The sequence below is a fragment of the Oncorhynchus tshawytscha genome, linkage group LG21 (genome assembly GCF_018296145.1).
Source record: "Oncorhynchus tshawytscha isolate Ot180627B linkage group LG21, Otsh_v2.0, whole genome shotgun sequence".
Classification (NCBI taxonomy): domain Eukaryota; kingdom Metazoa; phylum Chordata; class Actinopteri; order Salmoniformes; family Salmonidae; genus Oncorhynchus; species Oncorhynchus tshawytscha.
In genome coordinates, this window is record NC_056449.1 from 34,360,511 (window position 1) to 34,387,852 (window position 27,342).

The window sequence follows — 27,342 nt, forward strand, 5'->3', positions numbered from 1 at the left end:
CTCGGGTGAGTCTAACTACAGCGTTATAATCCAATTGTGTCTTGTTTTGGCCCCCAGGAGGCCAGCTTGCTTCCCAATAAAGAGCATTATCTGTTCTGATGACATACCTGACACCCTAACCTAATTAACACTGCTTATGCCAGTCACTGTTGACAGTAATACGTAACCTAGTCAACTAATAGACACAGCTGTTTGTCTGCTACTGTACATGTTGTATGTACATACAGGATATACTACATGCATATAGTATAATACAGTACAGTTTATGAAACAGGATATTATATTGGGGTGGCAGGTAGCCTAGTGGTTTGAGTGTCGAATCCCCGAGCTGACAAGGTAAACATCTGTCGTTCTGCCCCTGAACAAGGCAGTTAACCCACTGTTCCCCAGTAGGCCGTCATTGAAAATAAGAATTTGTTCTTAACTGACTTGCCTAGTTAAATAAAGGTACAATTAATTGTCTAGTAAATGAATGAGCTAGTGGACAAAGCTAAGCTTGTCTACATGCAGGTCAATTTAGGCCTAAGTGCTGCTATCAAAGTTAACGTTATCTAAGATATTGCAGACCTAGCAGAGGTCTATGATGCATTTCCATGGTGTATGAAATGTCCCCTCATGTTTAAGTTAGGTTTTTCAGAATAAGGCTTTGATTCATAGCTTAGTCGGCCCTAGAGGACCTGAGAGATAAAATAATTCTAGAAGCTTAGTGGAAGAAAAAGGCCCCTCTCTCACACTCTCAATATGTCTCTCACGGTTCTCTCTCACACTGCCTCCACTATCTCTCTATCTGTCTCTCACGGTTCTCTCTCACACTGCCTCCACTATCTCTCTTATCTGTCTCTCACGGTTCTCTCTCACACTGCCTCCCCTATGTTTAACCCCCTTTACCCCCTCCCTCTCTCTCCCTCTTCCCCTCTTCCTCTTCCTCTCTCTCTCCCCCTCTCTCCTCTCTCTCTCTCTCTCTCCCTCTCTCCCCTCTTCCCTCTCTCTCTCTCCCTCTCTCCCTCTTCTCTCTCTCTCTCTCCCCCTCTCCCCTCTCTCCCCTCTTCCTCTCTCTCTCCCCTCTTCCTCTCTCTTTCCCCTCTTCCTCTCTCTCTCCCCTCTTCCTCTCTCTCTCCCTCCTCTCTCTGTCTCTGTTTACCTCAGCCTTAAGAAAGGAGAGAAAAACAGTGAGAGAGAGAGAAAGAAAGAAAAGGAGAGGGCAAAACAGAGAGAGAGAGAGAGAGACATTGGATTGTAATTCAGAAAGACTATATTGTATTCAGGTTGTCATGGCGACGGCAAGCCGAAATTCAGAATCCTCGAGAAGGGCTAATCAGGGACAACATCCTCCTGAATATAGAGTCTGAATCTATTGCATCTGCTGGAGCACACACATAATCACACACACTACCCACACGCTCCTGTCCTTGTATGGTAAAGGAATATTGTGTATACATGGTATCTCTTTATTTATGGGTTTCTTCATCTATCTAGCTGGTATCTGGGAGGCCTTGGCTAAAAAATCATTTACAAAGCCACACTCCACACAGACACTTAATTCAAACAAGAAGAGGATGAGGAGCAGGAGGAGGAGGAGTAGGAGGAGAAGAGGAGGGAGGAGGAGTAGGAGGAGGAGAAGAGGAAGGATGAGGAAGAGAGGAGGGAGGAGGAGGGGGAGGAAGAGAGGAGGAGGAGTAGGAGGAGGAGAAGAGGGAGGAGGAGGAGTAGGGGGAGGAAGAGGAGAAGGAGGAGTAGGGGAGGAGAGGGAGGAGGAGGAGGAGGAGGGGGGAGGAGGAGGAGTAGGGGGAGGAGGTGTGGAGAAGGAGGAGGAGTAGGGGGAGGAGGTGTGGAGAAGGAGGAGAGGGAGGAGGAGGAGGAGGAGTAGGAGGAGGGGGGAGGAGGAGGAGGAGAGGGAGGAGGAGGGGGAGAGATGGAGGAGGAGAGGGAGGAGGAGGAGAGAGGGAGGGAGAGGAAGGAGGAGGAGGGGGAGAAGGAAGAGGAGGAGGAGAGGGAGGAGGAGGATGAGGAGGAGGAAAAGAAGGAGGAGGAAGAGGGAGGGATGGAGGAGTAGGAGGAGGGGGAGAAGGAAGAGGAGGAGTAGAGGGAGGAGGAAGAGGAGGAGAGAGGGAGGGAGGGAGGGGAGGGAGGGAGGGAGGCAAAGGAGAAGAGGGAGGAGGAGGAGGAGAGGGAAGTGGAAGAGGGGGAGAAGGAAGAGGAGGAGGAGGAGGAGGAGGAGGAGAGGGAGAATGAAGAGGAGGAGGAGGAGGAGAGAGGAGAAGGAAGAGGAGGAGGAGGAGAGGGAGGAGAGGGAGGAGGAGGAGAAGGAGGGAGGAAGAGGGAGAGGGAGGAGGAGGGAGGAGAGGGAGGGAAGGAGGAGAGGGAGGAGGAAGAGGGAGGAGGAGGAGGAGGAGGAGGAGGAGGAGAAGAGGAGGAGGAGGAAAAGAGGGAGGAGAGGGAGGAGGAGGAGGAGAGGGAGGGAGGAGGAAGAGAGAGGAGGAGAAGTGAATGCATGGGGTACATAAGCAAGAGAGAAAGAGAGAGAGAACAATCCAGAGCCACACGAGACCCACAGAGGAGCACAGATACAAAGGAAATGGAAAAGAAAGGCAGGCAGGAAAGGAGGAAGGAAGGAGAAATAAGAAAAGAGATTAGTCATGTCAATGTTATCGGTTGCCTCTTTTGTTGATTCACATCATGTTCCCATGACTACGGGGTAGATATCACCGTGGGAATGTCAACGTTCCACAACAGTTCACCTGATCTATCATTTATTGACCAGATTAGATTGATTACTGATGTGTCACAGATCAGGTGGGATGTATTGTATTTGCTGTCACAGATCAGGTGGGATGTATTGTATTTGCGGTCACAGATCAGGTGGGATGTATTGTATTTGCGGTCACAGATCAGGTGGGATGTCTTGTATTTGCTGTCACAGATCAGGTGGGATGTATTGTATTTGCTGTCACAGATCAGGTGGGATGTCTTGTATTTGCGGTCACAGTCACAGATCAGGTGGGATGTCTTGTATGTATGTTTGTATTTGCGGTCACAGATCAGGTGGGATGTCTTGTATTTGCTGTCACAGATCAGGTGGGATGTATTGTATTTGCGGTCACAGATCAGGTGGGATGTCTTGTATTTGCTGTCACAGATCAGGTGGGATGTATTGTATTTGCGGTCACAGATCAGGTGGGATGTATTGTATTTGCTGTCACAGATCAGGTGGGATGTATTGTATTTGCGGTCACAGATCAGGTGGGATGTATTGTATTTGCTGTCACAGATCAGGTGGGATGTATTGTATTTGCTGTCACAGATCAGGTGGGATGTATTTGCTGTTCAGGTGGGATGTATTTTGCGGTCACAGATCAGGTGGGATGTATTGTATTTGCTGTCACAGATCAGGTGGGATGTATTGTATTTGCTGTCACAGATCAGGTGGGATGTATTGTATTTTGCTGTCACAGATCAGGTGGGATGTATTGTATTTGCGGTCAGACATTGATTTCTGTCAGATCAGGTGGGATGTATTGTATTTGCTGTCACAGATCAGGTGGGATGTATTGTCACAGATCAGGTGGGATTTGCGGTCACAGATCAGGTGGGATGTATTGTATTTGCTGTCACAGATCAGGTGGGATGTATTGTATTTGCTGTCACAGATCAGGTGGGATGTATTGTATTTGCAGGTGGGATGTATTGTATTTCACAGATCAGGTGGGATGTATTGTATTTGTGGGTCACAGATCAGGTGGGATGTATTGTATTTGCTGTCACAGATCAGGTGGGATGTATTGTATTTGCTGTCACAGATCAGGTGGGATGTATTGTATTTGCTGTCACAGATCAGGTGGGATGTATTGTATTTGCTGTCACAGATCAGGTGGGATGTATTGTATTTGCTGTCACAGATCAGGTGGGATGTATTGTATTTGGTGTCACAGACATGAGTGCAGTAATACAGAACATCAGGGATAATGCTCCATTTATATTCCATGTTAATCTTTCTTTCTTTTTTTACAGTGAAAAGCATCATCGGTATGGAAGCTTGTTCCTTACTGCGTCATGTGGCTTCACGGTACAGTAATGATGTCACTAGTTGATTGTAACCAATGAGGTACACTAAAACCGTCATTAGTATTTGTGACTTAAACCTCATAGATCTCTGAGTTCTGACTCACTACCTCTGGAAGGTAAAAACATCATTAAAACAAATCACACTTTACAATTCATACACAATGTTCTGTAGGACTGTAGGCTATATGCTGTATGCTAGGGGCAGAAAAGAGAGATCAGGTTAATTACATACCTAATAAACACAATTCATATCTGACAGTGAATATAATGAACATAAAATCTAATTTCACTGTTAACTCAATGACCTGAACAAGGAATAAACATGAAAAAACCAAAGTGCAAAACAATGGCGGATTTTGAAATGTGCTTGATCACACACACACACACACACACACACACACACACACAGACACACACACACACACACACACACACACATAATTTATACAGAATTGCTTGTGGGGACCAAACAATTGATTTGACTAACACTAACCCTAAACCTAACCCCTAAGCCTAATATAGCCTTTTACCTTGTGGGTACCCGCAAAAAATAATTTCCTTTATTTACTATCATACCTTGTTTTACTATCATTGTGTGGACACACACACACACACACACAAATTACTAAAGACTCCTTCTACAGTAGAGGACATATTTCGGGAAGAGAGGAAGGAGAGAGAAAAACAGAGGAGAAAATACCCTACAGAGAGAGGACAGAGGAGAAAATACCCTACAGAGAGAGAGGACAGAGGAGAAAATACCCTACAGAGAGAGAGGACAGAGGAGAAAATACCCTACAGAGAGAGAGGACAGAGGAGAAAATACCCTACAGAGAGAGAGAGGCCAGAGGAGAAAATACCCTACAGAGAGAGAGGCCAGAGGAGAAAATACCCTACAGAGAGAGAGGACAGAGGAGAGAATACCCTACAGAGAGAGAGGACAGAGGAGAAAATACCCTACAGAGAGAGAGGACAGAGGAGAAAATACCCTACAGAGAGAGAGAGGACAGAGGAGAAAATACCCTACAGGGAGAGAGGACAGAGGAGAAAATACCCTACAGAGAGAGAGGACAGAGGAGAAAATACCCTACAGAGAGAGAGGACAGAGGAGAAAATACCCTACAGAGAGAGAGGACAGAGGAGAGAATACCCTACAGAGAGAGAGAGGACAGAGGAGAAAATACCCTACAGGGAGAGAGGACAGAGGAGAAAATACCCTACAGAGAGAGGACAGAGGAGAGAATACCCTACAGAGAGAGAGAGGACAGAGGAGAAAATACCCTAAGAGAGAGAGAGGACAGAGGAGAAAATACCCTACAGAGAGAGAGGACAGAGGAGAAAATACCCTACAGAGAGAGAGGACAGAGGAGAGAATACCCTACAGAGAGAGAGAGGACAGAGGAGAAAATACCCTACAGAGAGAGGACAGAGGAGAAAATACCCTACAGAGAGAGAGAGGCCAGAGGAGAGAATACCCTACAGAGAGAGAGGACAGAGGAGAAAATACCCTACAGAGAGGACAGAGGAGAAAATACCCTACAGAGAGAGAGGCCAGAGGAGAAAATACCCTACAGAGAGAGAGGACAGAGGAGAAAATACCCTACAGAGAGAGAGGACAGAGGAGAAAATACCCTACAGAGAGAGAGGACAGAGGAGAAAATACCCTACAGAGAGAGGACAGAGGAGAGAATACCCTACAGAGAGAGAGGACAGAGGAGAAAATACCCTACAGAGAGAGAGGACAGAGGAGAAAATACCCTACAGAGAGAGAGGACAGAGGAGAAAATACCCTACAGAGAGAGAGGACAGAGGAGAAAATACCCTACAGAGAGAGAGGACAGAGGAGAAAATACCCTACAGAGAGAGAGGACAGAGGAGAAAATACCCTACAGAGAGAGGACAGAGGAGAGAATACCCTACAGAGAGAGAGGACAGAGGAGAAAATACCCTACAGAGAGAGGACAGAGGAGAAAATACCCTACAGAGAGAGAGGACAGAGGAGAAAATACCCTACAGAGAGAGAGGACAGAGGAGAAAATACCCTACAGAGAGAGAGAGGCCAGAGGAGAAAATACCCTACAGAGAGAGAGGACAGAGGAGAAAATACCCTACAGAGAGAGAGGACAGAGGAGAAAATACCCTACAGAGAGAGAGGCCAGAGGAGAGAATACCCTACAGAGAGAGAGGACAGAGGAGAAAATACCCTACAGAGAGAGGCCAGAGGAGAGAATACCCTACAGAGAGAGAGGACAGAGGAGAAAATACCCTACAGAGAGAGAGGCCAGAGGAGAGAATACCCTACAGAGAGAGAGGACAGAGGAGAAAATACCCTACAGAGAGAGAGGACAGAGGAGAAAATACCCTACAGAGAGAGAGGCCAGAGGAGAAAATACCCTACAGAGAGAGAGGACAGAGGAGAAAATACCCTACAGAGAGAGAGGACAGAGGAGAAAATACCCTACAGAGAGAGAGGACAGAGGAGAGAATACCCTACAGAGAGAGAGGACAGAGGAGAAAATCTAATCCTAAAGGGTTCCCAGTTCACTCAGGCTAAATGGAGGGGCGGGGATGGAGGGAAGAGAGGGAGGAGAGGGAGGAGAGGGGATGCTCCCACACATAAACTCAGCAAAAATTTCAGGACCCTGTCTTTCAAAGATAATTCGTAAAAATCAAATTAACTGCACAGATCTTCATTGTAAAGGGTTTAAACACTGTTTCCCATGCTTGTTCAATGAACCATAAACAATTGATGAACAAGCACCTGTGGAACGGTCGTTAAGACACTAACAGCTTACAGACCGTAGGGAATTAAGGTCACAGTTATGAAAACTTAGGACACTAAAGAGGCCTTTCTACTGACTCTGAAAAACACCAAAAGAAAGATGCCCAGGGTCACTGCTCATCTTCGTTAACGTGCCTTAGGCATGCTGCAAGGAGGCATGAGGACTGCAGATGTGGCCAGGGCAAACAATTGCAATGTCCGTACTGTAAGACGCCTAAGACAGCACTACAGGGAGACAGGACGGACAGCTGATTGTCCTCGCAGTGGCAGACCACGTGTAACAACACCTGCACAGGATTGGTACATCCGAGCATCACACCTACGGGACTGTTACAGGATGGCAACAACAACTGCCCGAGTTACACCAGGAATGCACAATCCCTCCATCAGTGCTCAGACTGTCCCCAATAGGCTGAGAGAGGCTGGACTGAGGGCTTCTAAGCCTGTTGTAAGGCAGGTCCTCACCAGACATCACTGGCAACAACATTGCCAAACCCAACGTCGCTGGTCCAGACAGGACTGGCAAAAAGGGCTCTTCATTGACGAGTCGTGGTTTTGTCTCACCAGGGGTGATGGTTGGAGTCGCATTTATCGTCGAAGAAATGAGCGTTACACCGAGGCCTGTACTCTGGAGCGGGATCGATTTGGAGGTGGAGGGTCCGTCATGGTCTGGGGGGGGGTGTGTCATAGCATCATCGGACTGAGCTTGTTGTCATTGCAGACAATCTCAACTCTGTGCTCTACAGGGAAGACATCCTCCTCCCTCATGTGGTACCCTTCCTGCAAGGTCATCCTGACATGACCCTCCAGCATGACAATGCCACCAGCCATACTGTAAGACAGGAATGCCAGTGTTCTGCCATGGCCAGCGAAAAGCCCGGATTTCAATCTCATTGAGCACGTCTGGGACCTTTTGGATCGGAGGGTGAGGGCTAGGGCCATTCCCCACAGAAATGTCCAGGAACTTGCAGGTGCCTTGGTGGAAGAGTGGGGTAAAATCTCACAGCAAGAACTGGCAAATCTGGTGTAGTCCATGAGGAGGAGATGCACGGCAGTACTTAATGCAGCTGGTGGCCACACCAGATACTGACTGTTACTTTTGATTTTGACCCCCCATTTATTCAGAGACACATTATTCCATTTCTGTTAGTCACATGTGTAACAGCATTCTTCCTCCTCTTCTGAGGAGGAGAAGCGAGAAGGATCGGAGGACCAATGTGCAGCGTGGTAAGTGTCCATAACGTTTATTTAAAGACATAAACTGAACACTACAAAACAATAAACGTGAACAAAACCGAAACAGAACCGTGTGGCAACCAACACTCACACGGAAACAAACACCCACAACTCAAAGTGAAACCCAGGCTAAAATCAAATCAAATGTATTTATATAGCCCTTCGTACATCAGCTGATATCTCAAAGTGCTGTACAGAAACCCAGCCTAAAACCCCAAACAGCAAGCAATGCAGGTGTAGAAGCACGGCTACCAAAGTATGATTCTCAATCAGAGGCAACTAATGACACCTGCCTCTGATTGAGAACCATACTAGGCCGAACTCAAAACCCCAACATAGAAAAACACACATAGACTGCCCACCCCAACTCACGCCCTGACCATACTAAATAAAGACAAAACAAAGGAAATAAAGGTCAGAACATGTCTGTGGAACTTGTTCAGTTCATGTCTCAGTCGTTGAATCTTGTTATGTTCATACAAATATTTACACATGTTAAGTTTGCTGAAAATAAACGCAGTTGACAGTGAGAGGACGTTTTGCTGAGTTTATATCACAGAAACACAGAGACAGGTAGATGGGTGAAATTCCACAGTGTACCGTCACAGCAGCAAGATTTGTAACCTGTTGCCACAAGAAAAGGTCAACCAGTGAAGAACAAACACCACTGTAAATACAACCCATATTTATGTTTATTTATTTTCCCTTTTGTACTTTAACCATTTGTACATCGTTACAACACTGTATATAGACATAATATGACATTTGTAATGTCTATTCTTTTGGAACTTCTATGAGTGTAATGTTTACTGTTCATTTTTATTGTGAATTTCACTTATTTATATTATCTTCTTCATTTGCTTTGGTGTGTGTGTGTGTGTGTGTGCGTGGGTTTGTGTGGGGGTTTGTGTGTGTGTGTGTGGGTTTGTGTGTGTGTGTGTGTGTATGTGTGTGTGTGTGTGTGGGTGGTGTGTGTGTGTGTGTGTGTGTGTGTGTGTGTGTGTGTGTGTGTGTGTGTGTCAGTGGAGAGTAGGGTGAGTCTTTGGATACCTGTCAGAGCCACTCAGTAGGAGGCCTGGCTGGATGAGACCGCTCTCTCTCTCTCTCTTCTCTCTCTCACCCCCCCACTCACTCTCACACACATGCACGTATGTTTGCATACACCCTCCTCCTTCACTCACAAACACAGGAAGTCAGTCAGTGACAGTCATAAATCTAAAGCCAAGGCCCCAGCCCTATCACCCAGCCCTATAACCTAGCCCTATCACCCAGCCCTATCACCTAGCCCTATCACCTAGCCCTATCACCCAGCCCTATCACCCAGCCCTATCACCCAGCCCTATCACCTAGCCCTATCACCTAGCCCTATCACCCAGCCCTATCACCTAGCCATATCACCCAGCCCTATCACCAGCCCTATCACCCAGCCCTATCACCCAGCCCTATCACCTAGCCCTATCACCCAGCCCTATCACCTAGCCCTATCACCCAGACCTATCACCCATACCTATCACCCAGCCCTATCACCCAGCCCTATCACCCAGCCCTATCACCCAGCCCTATCACCTAGCCCTATCACCCAGCCCTATCACCTAGCCCTATCACTCAGCCCTATCACCTAGCCCTATCACCCAGCCCTATCACCTAGCCCTATCACCCAGCCCTATCACCTAGCCCTATCACCTAGCCCTATCACCTAGCCCTATCACCAGCCCTATCACCTAGCCCTATCACCTAGCCCTATCACCCAGCCCTATCACCAGCCCTATCACCTAGCCCTATCACCCAGACCTATCACCCAGCCCTATCACCCAGCCCTATCACCCAGCCTTATCACCCAGCCCTATCACCAGCCCTATCACCTAGCCCTATCACCCAGCCCTATCACCCAGCCCTATCACCTAGCCCTATCACCCAGCCCTATCATGGTAACAGTCAGTATGGATCAGTGTTGTAGGTTGTGGACATTCCTCAGTGTGTCAGTCAGTGGGGTCAGTGTTGTAGGTTGTGGACATTCCTCAGTGTGTCAGTCAGTGGGGTCAGTGTTGTAGGCTGTGGACATTCCCCAGTGTGTCAGTCAGTGGGGTCAGTGTTGTAGGTTGTGGACATTCCTCAGTGTGTCAGTCAGTGGGGTCAGTGTTGTAGGCTGTGGACATTCCCCAGTGTGTCAGTCAGTATGGATCAGTGTTGTAGGTTGTGGGCATTCCTCAGTGTGTCAGTCAGTGGGGTCAGTAATGTAGTAGTGAAGGTGGGGACGTGACATGATAGTGGCCTGGTGTACTGGGACATATTACTGCACATGTTGTCTTTATGGGTCAGACTGACTTACACATCAATACACCTGCTATGTCACCTCTATTACTTTGACTTCTGGTTGACTTCTGGAATGCCAAACACTATATGTATGAAAAAGGGTTGATGGGGTCAATTCGGTTTAATTCAGGAAGTGAGTTGACATTCCATTAATGAATAGAAAACCTTACTCCACCCCCATCCTCAACAACCACATCTTCAACTAACGACTATCTCTGTATGGCCATGGACAGACCTTGGTTCTATCTCTGTATGACCAAGGACAGACCTTGGTTCTATCTCTGTATGGCCATGGACAGACCTTGGTTCTATCTCTGTAAGGCCATGGACAGACCTTGGTTCTATCTCTGTATGGCCAAGGACAGACCTTGGTTCTATCTCTGTATGGCCATGGACAGACCTTGGTTCTATCTCTGTATGGCCATGACAGACTTTGGTTCTATCTCTACGGCCATGGACAGACCTTGGTTCTATCTCTAAGGCCATGGACAGACCTTGGTTCTATCTCTGTATGGCCATGGACAGGCCTTGGTTCTATCTCTAAGGCCATGGACAGACCTTGGTTCTATCTCTAAGGCCATGGACAGACCTTGGTTCTATCGCTAAGATCATGGACAGACCTTGGTTCTATCTCTAAGACCATGGACAGACCTTGGTTCTATCTCTAAGATCATGGACAGACCTTGGTTCTATCTCTAAGACCATGGACAGACCTTGGTTCTATCTCTAACATCATGGACAGACCTTGGTTCTAAGATCATGGACAGACCTTGGTTCTAAGATCATGGACAGGCCTTGGTTCTATCTCTAAGATCATGGACAGACCTTGGGTCTATCTCTGTATGGCCATGGACAGACCTTGGTTCTATCTCTAAGGCCATGGACAGACCTTGGTTCTATCTCTAAGATCATGGACAGACCTTGGTTCTATCTCTAAGACCATGGACAGACCTTGGTTCTATCTCTAACATCATGGACAGACCTTGGTTCTAAGATCATGGACAGGCCTTGGTTCTATCTCTAAGATCATGGACAGACCTTGGGTCTATCTCTGTATGGCCATGGACAGGCCTTGGTTCTATCTCTAAGGCCATGGACAGACCTTGGTTCTATCTCTAAGGCCATGGACAGACCTTGGTTCTATACTACAGAGGATCACACAGTCACTGTTATTTTGGACGGTGAAAATACTATTGAAAAATGTCTGTTGCACGGCGGTAGCTATTTTAAGCTCGAGCTCCTCAGAGCTCCAGTACACATCACCAGGAGAGGAGAGATGGGGAAGAGGAGAGATAGAGAGATGCAGAGAGAGGAGAGATGGGGAAGAGGAGAGATAGAGAGATGCAGAGAGAGGAGAGATGGGGAAGAGGAGAGATAGAGAGATGCAGAGAGAGGAGAGATGGGGAAGAGGAGAGATAGAGAGATGCAGAGAGAGGAGAGATGGAGAAGAGGAGAGATAGAGAGATGCAGAGAGAGGAGAGATGGGGAAGAGGAGAGATAGAGAGAGGAGAGATGGGGAAGAGGAGAGATAGAGAGATGCAGAGAGAGGAGAGATGGGGAAGAGGAGAGATAGAGAGATGCAGAGAGAGGAGAGATGGGGAAGAGGAGAGATAGAGAGATGCAGAGAGAGGAGAGATGGGAAGAGGAGAGATAGAGAGATGCAGAGAGAGGAGAGATGGGGAAGAGGAGAGATATGAGAGATGAAGGGAGAGGAGAGATGGAGGGAGAGGAGAGATGGAGGGAGAGGAGAGATAGAGAGATGCAGAGAGAGGAGAGATGGGGAAGAGGAGAGATAGAGAGATGCAGAGAGAGGAGAGATGGGGAGAGGAGAGATAGAGAGAGAGGAGAGATGGGGAAGAGGAGAGATAGAGAGATGCAGAGAGAGGAGAGATGGGGAAGAGGAGAGATAGAGAGATGCAGAGAGAGGAGAGATGGGGAAGAGGAGAGATAGAGAGATGCAGAGAGAGGAGAGATGGGGAAGAGGAGAGATAGAGAGATGCAGAGAGAGGAGAGATGGGGAAGAGGAGAGATAGAGAGATGCAGAGAGAGGAGAGATGGGGAAGAGGAGAGATAGAGAGATGCAGAGAGAGGAGAGATGGAGAAGAGGAGAGATAGAGAGATGCAGAGAGAGGAGAGATGGGGAAGAGGAGAGATAGAGGAGAGATGAGGGAGAGGAGAGATGGAGGGAGAGGAGAGATGGAGGGAGATGGAGAGAGAGGGAGAGATGCAGAGAGAGGAGAGATGGGGAAGAGGAGAGATAGAGAGATGCAGAGAGAGGAGAGATGGGGAAGAGGAGAGATAGAGTGAGAGATGAAGGGAGAGGAGATGGATGGAGGGAGAGGAGAGATGGAGGGAGAGGAGAGATAGAGAGATGCAGAGAGAGGAGAGATGGGGAAGAGGAGAGATAGAGAGTGGAGAGATGAAGGAGAGGAGAGATGGAGGGAGAGGAGAGATAGAGAGATGCAGAGAGAGGAGAGATAGAGTGAGAGATGAAGGGAGAGGAGAGATAGAGAGATGAAGGGAGAGGAGAGATGGGGAAGAGGAGAGATAGAGAGATGCAGAGAGAGGAGAGATGGGGAAGAGGAGAGATAGAGAGATGCAGAGAGAGGAGAGATGGGGAAGAGGAGAGATAGAGAGATGCAGAGAGAGGAGAGATGGGGAAGAGGAGAGATAGAGAGATGCAGAGAGAGGAGAGATGGGGAAGAGGAGAGATAGAGAGATGCAGAGAGAGGAGAGATGGGGAAGAGGAGAGATAGAGAGATGCAGAGAGAGGAGAGATGGGGAAGAGGAGAGATAGAGAGATGCAGAGAGACGAGAGATGGGGAAGAGGAGAGATGGAGGGAATGATGTAGAAGAGAGATGGAGGGAGAGGAGAGATGGAGGGAGAGATGGAGAGACAGAGGGAGAGATGAAGTGAGAGGAGAGATGGAGAAGAGAGATAGAGGGAGAGGAGAGATGGAGGGAGAAATGGAGGGAGAGATGAGAGATGGAGGGAGAGATGGAGGGAGAGATTGAGAGAGGAGAGATGGGGAGAGGAGAGATAGAGGGGAGAGGAGAGAGAGGAGAGATGGGGAGAGGAGAGATAGAGGTAGATATGGAGGGGAGAAGAGAGAGAGGGAGAGATGGAGGCGAGATGAGAGAGAGAGTGGAGAAGAGAGATGGAGGAGAAGACAGATGGTGGAGAGATGGATGGAGAGATGAGGAGAGATGGAGGGGAGAGGAGAGAGAGGAGAGATGGGGGAGGAGAGATAGAGGTAGATATGGAGGGAGAAGAGAGAGAGGGAGAGATGGAGGTGAGATGAGAGAGAGAGTGGAGAAGAGAGATGGAGGAGAAGACAGATGGTGGAGAGATGGATGGAGAGATGAGGAGAGATTGGGAGAGGAGAGATAGAGGTAGATATGGAGGGGGAGAAGAGAGAGAGGGAGAGATGGAGGCGAGATGAGAGAGAGAGTGGAGAAGAGAGATGGAGGAGAAGACAGATGGTGGAGAGATGGATGGAGAGATGAGGAGAGATGGGGAGAGGAGAGATAGAGGTAGATATGGAGGGGGAGAGAGAGAGGAGAGATGGAGGCGAGATGAGAGAGAGAGTGGAGAAGAGAGATGGAGGAGAAGACAGATGGTGGAGAGATGGATGGAGAGATGAGGAGAGATGGGGAGAGGAGAGATAGAGGAGAGATGGAGGAGAGAGAGAGGGAGAGATGGAGGCGAGATGAGAGAGAGAGTGGAGAAGAGAGATGGAGGAGAAGACAGATGATGGAGAGATGGATGGAGAGATGAGGAGAGATGGAGGGGAGAGGAGAGAGAGGAGAGATGGGGAGAGGAGAGATAGAGGAGAAGACAGATGGTGGAGAGATGGATGGAGAGATGAGGAGAGATGGATGGAGAGATGGATGGAGAGATGGATGGAGAGATGGATGGAGAGATGAGGAGAGATGGATGGAGAGATGGATGGAGAGATGAGGAGAGATGGATGGAGAGATGGATGGAGAGATGAGGAGAGATGGAGGGGAGAGGAGAGAGAGGAGAGATGGGGAGAGGAGAGATAGAGGTAGATATGGAGGGGAGAAGAGAGAGAGGGAGAGATGGAGGAGAAGACAGATGGTGGAGAGATGAGGAGAGATGGAGGAAGAGGAGAGATGAGGAGAGATGGAGGAAGAGGAGAGATGAGGAGAGATGGATGGAGAGATGAGGAGAGATGAGGAGAGATGGAGGAAGAGGAGAGGAGAGATGGATGGAGAGATGAGGAGAGATGGAGGAAGAGGAGAGATGACCTTTGTGAGAGATGGAGGAAAGAGATGACCCCAGAGATGAGGAGAGATGCAGGAGAGATGAGGAGAGATGGAGGAAGAGGAGAGATGAGGAGAGATGAGGAGAGATGAGGAGAGATGAGGACAGATGAGGAGAGATGAGGAGAGATGAGGACAGATGAGGAGAGATGAGGAGAGATGAGGAGAGATGAGGAGAGATGGATGGAGAGATGAGGAGAGATGGAGGAGAAGACAGATGGTGGAGAGATGGATGGAGAGATGAGGAGAGATGGAGGAGAAGACAGATGGTGGAGAGATGGATGGAGAGATGAGGAGAGATGGAGGAGAAGACAGATGGTGGAGAGATGGATGGAGAGATGAGGAGAGATGAGGAGAGATGAGGAGAGATGAGGAGAGATGGAGGAAGAGATGAGGAGAGATGGAGGAAGAGGAAGAGATGAGGAGAGATGGAGGAAGAGGAGCACCTTAATACTTCACAGGACTTTTCAACATGTCAGTTACACTCTCTGCGATGAACTTTCAACAATGCTGATATTTGATATTTTGCGTAACAGATGCATTATCTGTCCATTTTATAATTGATTTTAATTTCTAAAGTGACTATGCAATAAATCTGTAAGGAATTCAGTATAGCGTGTATGTGTGTTTCGATGGGTGTGTGTGTGTGTGTTTCGATGGGTGTGTGTGTGTGTGTTTCGATGGGTGTGTGTGTGTGTGTTTCGATGGGTGTGTGTGTGTGTTTCGATGGGTGTGTGTGACGTCTCTGCACGCCTATTCCCCCGATCTTGACATCTCAACTGGAAACTGGATGGTTTGAATGACCTTTGTGAGAGGGTGAGAAGGTGCTATCCTCCACCCCAGAATCCCAGCCGGTGTGTTTATGCATTAAAGATGGTGTAGCTAACGCCACAGACACAGCCTTTGATGTTCTCTGTGAAGCCAGGCCCCTGGAAGGGATAGGGCAGCAGGAGAGAGAGGGAGGGGGACGGAAGGAGTGAGGGCTCAATCGAGAGAGTGGGAGAAAGCAGAGTGAGAGAGAAAGAGGGACAAAGGAAGAAAATAACTATATAATTTTCAGTCTATAACCTAGACTCTCCTCTCAGTCTATAAACCAGACTCCCCTCTCAGTCTATAACCTAGACTCCCCTCTCAGTCTATAAACCAGACTCCCCTCTCAGTCTATAAACCAGACTCCCCTCTCAGTCTATAACCCAGACTCTCCTCTCAGTCTATAAACCAGACTCACCTCTCAGTCTATAACCTAGACTCCCCTCTCAGTCTATAACCTAGACTCCCCTCTCAGTCTATAACCTAGACTCCCCTCTCAGTCTATAACCTAGACTCCCCTCTCACTCTATAACCTAGACTCCCCTCTCAGTCTATAACCTAGACTCCCCTCTCAGTCTATAACCTAGACCCTCCCCTCTCAGTCTATAACCTAGACCCCCTCTCAGTCTATAACCTAGACTCCCCTCTCAGTCTATAAACCAGACTCTCCTCTCAGTCTATAAACCCAGACTCCCTCTCAGTCTATAAACCAGACTCCCTATCAGTCTATAAACCAAACTCCCCTCTCAGTCTATAATCCAGACTCCCCTCTCAGTCTATAAACCAGACTCCCCTCTCAGTCTATAAACCAGACCCCCCTCTCAGTGTATAACCCAGACTCCCCTCTCAGTGTATAACCCAGACTCCCCTCTCAGTGTATAACCCAGACCCTCCTCCCAGTCTATAACCAGGACCCTCCTCCCAGTCTATAACCCAGACCCTCCTCTCAGTCTACAACAAAGACCCTCCTCCCAGTCTACAACCCAGTCCCTCCTCCCAGTCTACAACCCAGACCCTCCTCCCAGTCTACAACTCAGACCCTCCTCTCAGTCTGTAACCCAGACCCTCCTCTCAGTCTACAACCCAGACCCTCCTCCCAGTCTATAACCCAGACCCTCCTCCCAGTCTACAACCCAGACCCTCCTCTCAGTCTACAACCCAGACCCTCCTATCAGTCTACAACCCAGACCCTCCTCTCAGTCTATAACCCAGACCCTCCTCAGTCTCAGTCTCATAACCCAGACCCTCCTCTCAGTCTATAACCCAGACCCTCCTCCCAGTCTACAACCCAGACCCTCCTCCCAGTCTATAACCCAGACCCTCCTCTCAGTCTATAACCCAGACCCTCCTCTCAGTCTGTAACTCAGACCCTCCTCTCAGTCTGTAACCCAGACCCTCCTCTCAGCCTGTAACACAGACACTCCTATCAGTCTACAACCCAGACCCTCCACTCAGTCTGTAACCCAGACACTCCTCCCAGTCTACAACCCAGACCCTCCTCTCAGTCTATAACCCAGACCCTCCTATCAGTCTATAACCCAGAACCTCCTCCCAGTCTACAACCCAGACCCTACTCTCAGTCTACAACCCAGACCCTCCTCTCAGTCTATAACCCAGACCCTCCTCTCAGTGTATAACCCAGACCCTCCTCTCAGTCTACAACCCAGACCCTCCTCTCAGTCTACAACCCAGACCCTCCTCCCAGTCTACAACCCAGACCCTCCTCTCAGTCTATAACCCAGACCCTCCTATCAGTCTATAACCCAGAACCTCCTCCCAGTCTACAACCCAGACCCTCCTCTCAGTCTACAACCCAGACCCTCCTCTCAGTCTATAACCCAGACCCTCCTATCAGTCTATAACCCAGAACCTCCTCCCAGTCTACAACCCAGACCCTCCTCTCAGTCTACAACCCAGACCCTCCTCTCAGTCTACAACCCAGACCCTCCTCTCAGTCTATAACCCAGACCCTCCACTCAGTCTGTAACCCAGACCCTCCTCCCAGTCTACAACCCAGACCCTCCTCTCAGTCTATAACCCAGACCCTCCTATCAGTCTATAACCCAGAACCTCCTCCCAGTCTACAACCCAGACCCTCCTCTCAGTCTACAACCCAGACCCTCCTCTCAGTCTATAACCCAGACCCTCCTCTCAGTGTATAACCCAGACCCTCCTCTCAGTCTATAACCCAGACCCTCCTCTCAGTCTACAACCCAGACCCTCCTCTCAGTGTATAACCCAGACCCTCCTCTCAGTCTATAACCCAGACCCTCCTCCCAGTCTACAACCCAGACCCTCCTCCCAGTCTACAACCCAGACCCTCCTCCCAGTCTACAACCCAGACCCTCCTCCCAGTCTATAACCCAGACCCTCCTCTCAGTCTGTAACCCAGACCCTCCTCCCAGTCTACAACCCAGACCCTCCTCCCAGTGTATAACCCAGACCCTCCTCTCAGTCTACAACCCAGACCCTCCTCCCAGTCTATAACCCAGACCCTCCTCCCAGTCTATAACCCAGACCCTCCTCCCAGTCTATAACCCAGACCCTCCTCCCAGTCTATAACCCAGACCCTCCTCCCAGTCTACAACCCAGACCCTCCTCCCAGTCTACAACCCAGACCCTCCTCCCAGTCTATAATCCAGACCCTCCTCCCAGTCTATAACCCAGACCCTCCTCTCAGTCTACAACCCAGACCCTCCTCCCAGTCTACAACCCAGACCCTCCTCCCAGTCTACAACCCAGACCCTCCTCCCAGTCTACAACCCAGACCCTCCTCCCAGTCTACAACCCAGACCCTCCTCTCAGTCTACAACCCAGACCCTCCTCCCAGTCTACAACCCAGACCCTCCTCTCAGTCTACAACCCAGACCCTCCTCCCAGTCTACAACCAGACCCTCCTCCCAGTCTACAACCCAGACCCTCCTCTCAGTCTACAACCCAGACCCTCCTCCCAGTCTACAACCCAGACCCTCCTCCCAGTCTACAACCCAGACCCTCCTCCCAGTCTACAACCCAGACCCTCCTCCCAGTCTACAACCCAGACCCTCCTCCCAGTCTACAACCCAGACCCTCCTCCCAGTCTACAACCCAGACCCTCCTCTCAGTCTACAACCCAGACCCTCCTCCCAGTCTACAACCCAGACCCTCCTCTCAGTCTACAACCCAGACCCTCCTCCCAGTCTACAACCCAGACCCTCCTCCCAGTCTACAACCCAGACCCTCCTCTCAGCCCTGTAAACAGTAGTTCAGCTAGATCTCTATACATTACAGTCTACTGCTGAGGTTCCGTCTTTCACACTCAGACCCCGAGGACAGTTGTTACCCCCCTGAGCTAAAGGCTAGCCTCTTAGGAGTGGGTTGAAAACCCAGATGGGTTAGTCGTATGTTACACGTCGGTATTCCACGGTATAATAATCACAGTGCTGTATTATAAAAAACGAGTTCACTGCATTCCTCCCCTCGTACATGTTATGGTCCATTCTTTAGATGAAACATCAGCATTAGCATGGTTTCACGTTCCCGTTTATTCTACACCATTGAAGGCTATAAAGGAAAGCAGAAACAGCAGCAGCCTTCGTTACTCAGTAACAGATCAGCCATTACAGCTGTGATCCTAATCTTGGAAAGGGGGTAAACAGTAACGTTCCAAAAATATCTGGGCTTCAAGAGGCATAATTCCTCTTCTCTAAGACATCAGAGAGAATGGGATATTGTTGGGGCAGGGAGGGGAGGCCATGTGTGTGTGTGTGTGTGTGTGTGTGTGTGTGTGTGTGTGTGTGTGTACGTGTGTGTGTGTGTGTGTGTGTGTGTGTGTGTGTGTGTGTGTGTGTGTGTGTGTGTGTGTGTGTGTGTGTGTGTGTGTGTGTGTGTGTGTGTACGTGCACATGTGTGGCTGGCTGTGTTGGAGAAGGGATGCAGTGAGGGCTGGATGGTGGAATTAATGTTAATCCCAACACAGGTGGAGCTCAGATCTCTGGCCCAGCTAGACTGGGGAGATGGAGAGGGTGTGTTTGTGTATGATTGTGTATGATTGTTGAAGTGTGTGTGTTGTGTTGCGTGTAGGAGGGGTGGGGGTGGTCTCTGTGTGTGTGTGTGTGTGCTCCCTACTCCCTGATTAGAGCTCCAATTTGCATTTGGCAATCCAAGCCAAGTCAGTAACACACACATTCATTCCTCAACCTCAGCAGTGTGTGTGTGTGTGTGGGGGGGGCAGAGAGAGAGAGGCAGAGGCAGAGAGAGACACAGAGAGAGAGAGAGAGAGGCAGAGACAGAGAGAGAGACAGAGACAGAGAGAGAGGCAGAGAGAGAGGCAGAGAGAGAGGCACAGAGAGAGACAGAGAGAGAGGCAGAGACAGAGAGAGAGGCAGAGACAGAGAGAGAGGCAGAGACAGAGAGAGAGACAGACAGAGAGAGAGGCAGAGAGAGAGGCACAGAGAAAGACAGAGAGAGAGGCAGAGACAGAGAGAGAGACAGAGACAGAGAGAGAGACAGAGACAGAGAGAGAGACAGAGACAGAGACAGAGACAGAGACAGAGACAGAGACAGAGAGAGAGGCAGAGACAGAGAGAGAGGCAGAGACAGAGACAGAGACAGAGAGAGAGAGAGAGAGACAGAGACAGAGAGAGAGGTAGAGACAGAGAGAGAGGCAGACAGAGAGGCAGAGAGAGAGGGACAGAGAGAGACAGAGAGAGAGGCAGAGACAGAGAGAGAGGCAGAGAGGCAGAGACAGACAGAGAGGCAGAGAGAGAGGCACAGAGAGAGACAGAGAGAGAGGCAGAGACAGAGAGAGAGGCAGAGACAGAGAGAGAGGCAGAGACAGAGAGAGGCAGAGACAGAGAGAGAGGCAGAGAGAGAGGCACAGAGAGAGACAGAGAGAGAGGCAGAGACAGAGAGAGAGGCAGAGACAGAGAGAGAGGCAGAGACAGAGAGAGAGGCAGAGACAGAGAGAGAGACAGAGAGAGAGACAGAGAGAGAGACAGAGAGAGAGACAGTCCTTTAACCATTTGTACATTGTTAAAACACTGTATATATATAATATGACATTTGTAATGTCTTTATTGTTTTGAAACTTCTGTATGTGTAATATTTACTGTTAATTTTTTATTGTTTATTTCACTTTATATATTATCTACCTCACTTGCTTTGGCAATGTTAACACATGTTTCCCATGCCAATAAAGCCCTTGAATTGAATTTAATTGAATTGACAGAGAGAGAGAGACAGAGAGAGAGGCAGAGAGAGAGGCAGAGAGAGAGGCAGAGAGAGAGGCAGACAGAGAGACAGAGAGAGAGGCAGAGAGACAGAGAGAGAGGCAGAGAGAGGCAGAGAGAGACAGAGAGAGAGACCCGAGAGAGAGACGCAGAGAGAGGCAGAGAAAGAGGCAGAGAGAGAGGCAGAGAGAGAGGCAGAGAGAGAGACAGAGAGAGAGACAGAGAGAGAGGCAGAGAGAGAGACAGAGAGAGGCAGAGAGAGAGGCAGAGAGAGAGGCAGAGAGAGAGACAGAGAGAGAGACAGAGAGAGAGACAGAGAGAGAGGCAGAGAGAGAGGCAGAGAGACAGAGAGAGAGGCAGAGAGAGAGGCAGAGAGAGACAGAGAGAGAGGCAGAGAGAGGCAGAGAGAGAGACAGAGAGAGAGACAGAGAGAGAGGCAGAGAGAGAGGCAGAGAGGCAGAGAGAGAGGCAGAGAGAGAGGCAGAGAGAGAGACAGAGAGAGACAGAGAGAGAGACAGAGAGAGAGGCAGAGAGGCAGAGAGGCAGAGAGAGAGGCAGAGAGAGCGGCAGAGAGAGGCAGAGAGAGAGGCAGAGAGAGAGACAGAGAGAGAGAGAGAGAGAGAGAGAGAGAGAGAGGCAGAGAGAGAGGCAGAGAGAGGCAGAGAGAGAGGCAGAGAGAGGCAGAGAGAGAGGCAGAGAGAGAGGCAGAGAGAGAGAGGCAGAGAGAGAGACAGAGAGAGAGACAGAGAGCAGAGACAGAGAGAGAGGCAGAGAGAGAGGCAGAGAGGCAAAGAGAGAGGCAGAGAGGCAGAGAGAGAGGCAGAGAGAGCGGCAGAGAGAGACAGAGAGAGAGGCAGAGAGACAGAGAGAGAGGCAGAGAGACAGAGAGAGAGGCAGAGACACACAGAGAGAGAGACCGAGAGAGAGAGATGCAGAGAGAGGCAGAGAGAGAGGCAGAGAGAGAGACAGAGAGAGAGACAGAAAGAGGGGCAGAGAGAGAGACAGAGAGAGAGAGAAAGAGGGACCCAGTCTGTCTGTCTCAACACCAGGCACAATACATCACCTCCACTTGCCACGTTCCACCTCAGAGATTTAACACCAGAAATCCATCCACTGCTGCATTTACATAACCTTGATCTTCCAGCACCAGGTTGAGGTGATTGAGAGACACACTGTTTTACAGTTCAATAACAGGCCTGTAAAATATATCTGATTGTTAGCTAGGGGGGTCAATTATTGAACTCTACTGTATCTTGGCCCTGGATCAATCTGCAGCAGGAGGGTTGAGAGGGTTGAGAGTAGAGAACACACATTCAGGCTATATGAAAGGGTGTTCTAAGGTTCCCCAGCTAGCTCCAGTCCCAGAGGAGAGTTACTGGGGTGTGTAGGCTTCTGTTCCTGCCCATCACTAACACAGCTATCACATAATCAACTGATCATGATCTTCAGTCTGGATCTTTAGTTGAATGAGATGTGTGATTGCGGAGCTGTAACAAAAGCCTACACAGCCAGTATCTCTCCAGGACCACTCAGAGCTACAGCAAGCCCTGTTGAGATAGCCTGGCTGAGACCTAAAGGAGTGAGAGGATATAACAAGCCCTGTTGAGATAGCCTGGCTGAGACCTAAAGGAGTGAGAGGATATAACAAGCCCTGTTGAGATAGCCTGGCTGAGACCTAAAGGAGTGAGAGGATATAACAAGCCCTGTTGAGATAGCCTGGCTGAGGCCAAAAGGAGTGAGAGGATATAGCAAGCCCTGTTGAGATAGCCTGGCTGAGGCCAAAAGGAGTGAGAGGATATAGCAAGCCCTGTTGAGATAGCCTGGCTGAGGCCAAAAGGAGTGAGAGGATATAACAAGCCCTGTTGAGATAGCCTGGCTGAGGCCAAAAGGAGTGAGAGGATATAACAAGCCCTGTTGAGATAGCCTGGCTGAGGCCAAAAGGAGTGAGAGGATATAACAAGCCCTGTTGAGATAGCCTGGCTGAGGCCAAAAGGAGTGAGAGGATATAACAAGCCCTGTTGAGAGGAGTGTTGTCCAGTTCCAGGTCCGTCTCACATCAATGAAGACATATTGACCATGAACAAAGAGCCATCCTCTGAATCATGTTTCAGAGCAGAAGTCACAATCAGATGAGCTCCTGCATTTTTCAGCATTTTCTTTAAAAAAGATAGATTAGGAGTTAGATAAACTTTGATTTTTGTCAGGAACACATACTGGATTCTACCCTCGACAACATAACCCCCACTTCAAATCAAAACTTAAAACCTACAACCTGATTTTGGACGGAATTACGGAATCACCTGGAAGGTTCACAACTACCAAGATTTATTTCTCTATACAGCAAATTCTCTGGAAAACAACAGAAACCTGAAAACACCATCCAACCTGGAACTGAGTGAGTAATGCTTAGTCTGAAACTATATATTCTTTTTTCCAAAAGCCAAGAAGAAATATACACAACATTACTTTATAAGGACTGAATTCTAACATACTGAATTCTAACATAATTCTGCCAAGCTTGATACAGCTTCAAATAGCACTGACGTGTCAAGTGAGAGGTGTCAAAGCTCATTAGCCCAACAATGGCAGGAGAGTCACACAGTCTACCCCAACCAAATGGAGAGGCCTTAGAAGCTCCCTCCCGCTGTTCAGAGGTAATTAAAATACAGTACCCTTTGCATGTAAAGAATGAAAAGGCAAGAAAAGAGTACAAAATGAAGCTCCTTATGGAAAATCAAGAGACACTTTTTGCTGACTATTACAAAAATGGGAACATCAGCAACCTTATCTTCCACACAAACCATCCCCTGGCATGGCACAGTGCTATATTAGCACACTACCCCTCTGTCACGAGAGGGGGGATTAACGAGGGGTGGAAACTCAGAATACTTGACAACGAGGACTCTGAGTTAAGTAATATAAATATCTATAAGTCCGGAACAGTAATGGTACAGAGTAACCACAAACAGTTTCAGCTGGACTTTCACCTAATCAAAGAATTAGCCCAGCAGGAGAAGCTCTCCCTTGATAAAGATACCCCCACCCCGAGAGGATCAGACCAGACCTCTTCATTATGTAACCCCACAGATGAGCAACCCCCAGCGGAGGGTCAACCTCCCAGCACAGATTACCACTCCCTCATTGAAATGAAGGACAAATTCACCCAGCTGGAGATAAGGCAGGTGGAGCTGGAACAGCAGGTGATTACACTTCAGTCAGCACAGACCCAGACAACAGTCCAGCACAACAACAGCCCCTTAACCAGACCCGGAGAGCTGGAGGTGGACAGAGACATATCTGCACTTTGGACAGTGGTGAGACAAATACAACAGGAGAAAGAGGAGCAGAACAGAGCACTAGAGGAGAGTATCAGACTGCTGGTGGAGGAGAGGTTGAGGGGGATGGAGGAGAGGGTGAGGGGGATGGAGGAGAAGTTGAGGGGGACGGCGTGTGACAGAGAACAACCCACTAGAGAGGTGGCCACCCCCACAGAGAAGCCAGCAGAACAGCCCACCTCAGCACCCAACAAAAGTCTCGACACCACAGCAGAACAGTCCACACCAGACCCTGACCATAGAGTCGACACCACAGCAGAACAGTCCACACCAGACCCTGACCATAGAGTCGACATCACAGCACAACAGACAAATGAAGAACCCCAAGCCCAGAGGCTCTCACCCCCTCTGAGCACCCCCTGTCAGCCACCCTGATAGCCCTTCTGTCAACCCCCCACACCCACTGAGGACAAACACAAGACACAGATTGTACTACTTATGGACTCAAATGGGAAATATATAGAAGAAAAAAACTTTTTCCCAAACACAGTGTGTCTAAACTCTGGTGTCCAAACACCCAGCGCGCCCTAGACCTTCTGTCTGAGGCCAAACTAGGCTCACCCAGCCACATAATAATACACACAGGCACAAACGACCTGAGAGCACAGCAGGAAAGAGTGGCCACAGCACTGAAGGGAGTGATTGAAAAGGCTTCTTCTACTTTCCCCAACGCACAAGTGGTTATCTCCACCCTGCTACCACGAAAAGACTTCCACCCCGCCACAATACAGCGGGTAAATGCAAGTATTTCCCGTGACTGTGCCTCAAAACCAAACGTTTTCCTGGCCCACCACTCCACCCTGGACTTGAACAGCCTCTATGACCAGGTCCACCTCTACAAGGCAGCAGTGCCCACCTTTGCCCGAACTCTAAAGGACATCGCTCTCAAACGTATCCCCAACACTTCACACAGGAGCAACAGATCAATAGACACCCCACCCAGACCACCCAGACCAGCGAGACACCCTCCCAGATCTGCAGGACCCCCCCCTGGACCTACACATAGAGGACCCACACCAAGAGGAATTACATCCAGACCACAGTACACCCAGACACATCCACACCCCCACCCCAACCAATCAACACCCCCACGTCAACCATGCCCACACTCCATTTAGGCCCCCTCAGATCAGACCTATGCCACTCCTGCCCACCCCATGCACCCCACCCCCGCAAAGAGGGCCTCAACATGGAAGCCACACATACGCCCAGGTAGTGAGCGGGCAAACAGTCCCAACCCCCACTCTCACACTCGCCCAAGCCAATGGCATGTACCAGATGCTCAGCAGGCTCTGCTCACACTTACTGGCCTGAGGCCAAACCACGACCAACAACATTGGACACTCTATGGAACAAAAAGCCTTCACTATATTATCCTGGAATATCCAAGGCCTGAGGTCATCTGCCTTTGGCCTAAAGAGCAGAAACCCGGACTTCACCAAAGAAATCGGTAATACAGACATTGTCATCCTGCAAGAAACCTGGTATAGAGGAGATGGACCCACTGGTTGCCCTCTAGGTTACAGAGAGCTGGTAGTCCCATCCACCAAACTACCAGGTGTGAAACAGGGAAGGGACTCAGGGGGTATGCTAATTTGGTATAGAGCAGACCTAACTCACTCCATTAAATTAATCAAAACAGGAACATTCTACATTTGGCTAGAAATTCAAAAAGAAATTATCCTAACAGAGAAAAATGTCCTCCTGTGTGCTACCTATATCCCCCACTAGAATCCCCATATTTTAATGAAGACAGCTTCTCCATCCTGGAGGGGGAAATCAATCATTTCCAGGCCCAGGGACATGTACTAGTCTGTGGCGACCTAAATGCCAGAACCGGACAAGAACCTGACACCCTCAGCACACAGGGGGACAAACACCTGCCTGGAGGTGACAGCATTCCCTCCCACATATGCCCCCTAGGCACAACTATGACAACATAACCAACAAAAACGGGTCACAACTCCTGCAGCTCTGTCGCACGCTGGGTATGTACATAGTCAACGGTAGGCTTCGAGGGGACTCCTATGGTAGGTACACCTATAGCTCATCTCTTGGCAGTAGTACTGTAGACTACTTTATCACTGACCTCAACCCAGAGTCTCTCAGAGCGTTCACAGTCAGCCCACTGACACCCCTATCAGACCACAGCAAAATCACAGTCTACTTAAACAGAGCAATACTCAATCATGAGGCATCAAAGCCAAAGGAACTGAGTAACATTAAGAAATGCTATAGATGGAAGGAATGCAGTTTGGAAACCTACCAAAAAACAATTAGGCAACAACAAATTCAATCCCTTTTAGACAATTTCCTGGGAAACGTTCCACTGTAATAGTGAAGGTGTAAACTTGGCAGTAGAAAATCTTAACAGTATATTTGACCTCTCAGCTTCCCTATCAAATCTAAAAATCTCAAATAGAAAACCGAAGAAAATTAACAATAATGACAAATGGTTTGATGAAGAATGCAAAAATCTAAGAAAGAAATTGAGAAACCTGTCCAACCAAAAACATAGAGACCCGGAAAACCTGAGTCTACGCCTTCACTATGGTGAATCACTAAAACAATACAGAAATACACTACGGAAAAAGAAGGAACAGCATGTCAGAAATCAGCTCAATGCAATTGAAGAATCCATAGACTCTAACCACTTCTGGGAAAATTGGAAAACACTAAACAAACAACAACACGAAGAATTATCTATCCAAAATGGAGATGTATGGGTAAACCACTTCTCCAATCTTTTTGGCTCTATAACAAAGAATAAAGAGCAAAAACATATACATGATCAAATACAGATCTTAGAATCAACTATTAAAGACTACCAGAACCCACTGGATTCTCCAATTACATTGAATGAGTTACAGGACAAAATAAAAACCCTCCAACCCAAAAAGGCCTGTGGTGTTGATGGTATCCTCAATGAAATGATCAAATATACAGACAACAAATTCCAATTGGCTATACTAAAACTCTTTAACATCATACTTAGCTCTGGCATCTTCCCCAATATTTGGAACCAAGGACTGATCACCCCAATCCACAAAAGTGGAGACAAATTTGACCCCAATAACTACCGTGGAATATGTGTCAACAGTAACCTTGGGAAAATCCTCTGCATTATCATTAACAGCAGACTCGTACATTTCCTCAATGAAAACAATGTACTGAGCAAATGTCAAATTGGCTTTTTACCAAATTACCGTACAACAGACCATGTATTCACCCTGCACACCCTAATTGACAACCAAACAAACCAAAACAAAGGCAAAGTCTTCTCATGCTTTGTTGATTTCAAAAAAGC

At 48.6% G+C, this 27,342-nt stretch overlaps 1 protein-coding gene across 3 annotated transcripts in view; it reads right to left on the reverse strand.

Moving 5' to 3' along the window:
• The window catches only part of LOC112257007 (neuroligin-3-like), a 319,809-nt gene that overhangs the window by 221,749 nt on the left and 70,718 nt on the right, over nt 1-27,342 (reverse strand). The gene's annotated exons all lie outside the window — the stretch shown is intronic.